Below are 1,740 nucleotides of genomic sequence, written 5' to 3'. Positions count from 1 at the left end.
GGGTTCAACACCAAACTTAGAGTTTGGTTGTGGCCTCCCAACACCAAACTTAGAGTTTGACTGTGGGGGCCTTGGTTGACTCTACAGTGAGAGAAACTTTTCATGCTTCCTCTCCATGGTTACAGAAGGAGATCCTTGAGTCTTAAATACAAGGTTGTCCTCATTCAGTTGAAGGACCAATTCTCCTCTGTCCACATCAATCACAACTCTTGCTGTGGCTAGGAAGGGTCTTCCAAGGATGATGGATTCATCCTCTTCCTTCCCAGTGTCTAGGATTATGAAATCAGCAGGGATGTAAAGGCCTTCAACCTTTACTAACACGTCCTCTACTTGTCCATAAGCCTGTTTTCTTGAGTTGTCTGCCATCTCTAATGAGATTCTGGCAGCTTGCACCTCAAAGATCCCAAGTTTCTCCATTACAGAGAGTGGCATGAGGTTTATCCCTGACCCAAGGTCACATAGAGCTTTCTCAAAGGTCATGGTGCCTATTTTGCAGGGTATTAAGAACTTTCCAGGATCCTGTTTCTTCTGAGGCAATGTTAGTTGATCCAGATCACTCAGTTCATTGGTGAGCAAGGGAGGTTCATCTTCACAAGTCTCATTACCAAATAATTTGGCATTCAGCTTCATGATTGCACCAAGGTACTTGGCAACTTACTCTTCAGTAACATCTTCATTCTCTTCAGAAGAAAAATACTCATCAGAGCTCATGAATGGCATAAGAAGGTTCAATGGAATCTCTATGGTCTCTAGATGAGCCTCAGATTCCTTTGGTTCCTCAGAGGAAAACTCCTTATTGATCACTGGACGTCCCAGGAGGTCTTCCTCACTAGGATTCACGTCCTCCTCCTCCCTTGTAGGTTTGGCCATGATGATTAAATCAATGGCTTTGCACTCTCTCTTTGGATTTTCTTTTGTATTGCTTGGGAGAGTACTAGGAGGAGTTTCAGTGACTCTTTTACTCAGCTGGCCCACTTGTGCCTCCAAATTTCTAATGGAGGACCTTGTTTCATTCATGAAACTTAAAGTGGCCTTAGATAGATCAGAGACTATATTTGCTAAGCTAGATGGATTCTGCTCTGAACTCTCTGTCTTTTGCTGAGTGGATGATGGAAAAGGCTTGCTATTGTTAAACCTGTTTCTTCCACCATTATTAAAGCCTTGTTGAGGCTTTTGTTGATCCTTCCATGAGAAATTTGGATGATTTCTCCATGAGGGATTATAGGTGTTTCCATGGGGTTCACCCATGTAATTCACCTCTGCTATTGCAGGGATCTCAGGATCATAAGCTTCTTCTTCAGAAGATGCCTCTTGAGTACTGTTGGATGCAGCTTGCATTCCATTCAGACTCTGAGAAATCATATTGACTTGCTGAGTCAATATTTTGTTCTGATCCAATATGGCATTCAGAGTATCAATTTCAAGAACTCCCTTCCTCTGAGGCGTCCCATTACTTACAGGATTCCTCTCAGAAGTGTACATGAACTGGTTATTAGCAACCATGTCAATGAGTTCTTGAACTTCTGTAGGCATTTTCTTTAGGTGAATGGATCCACCTGCAGAATGGTCCAATGACATCTTTGATAGCTCAGATAGACCATCATAGAATATATCCAGGATGGTCCATTTTGAATGCATGTCACAAGGACACTTTTTGGTCAGTTCCTTGTATCTCTCCCAAGCTTCATAGAGGGATTCACCTTCTTTCTGTTTGAAGGTTTGAACATCCACTCTAAGCTT

The 1,740-nt window shown here is 42.5% G+C and overlaps 1 non-coding gene across 1 annotated transcript; it reads left to right on the top strand.

Annotated features, from left to right (window-relative positions):
- Positions 1-1,632: 1,632 nt before the first annotated feature.
- On the top strand, positions 1,633-1,740 carry LOC112768155 (small nucleolar RNA R71). The gene has a single exon (XR_003185593.1). It is a non-coding gene; the product is annotated as a small nucleolar RNA R71 (small nucleolar RNA).

Source organism: Arachis hypogaea, chromosome 17, assembly GCF_003086295.3.
Source record: "Arachis hypogaea cultivar Tifrunner chromosome 17, arahy.Tifrunner.gnm2.J5K5, whole genome shotgun sequence".
NCBI classification, from domain to species: Eukaryota; Viridiplantae; Streptophyta; class Magnoliopsida; order Fabales; family Fabaceae; genus Arachis; species Arachis hypogaea.
This window is presented reverse-complemented; position numbering and strand designations above follow the sequence as displayed.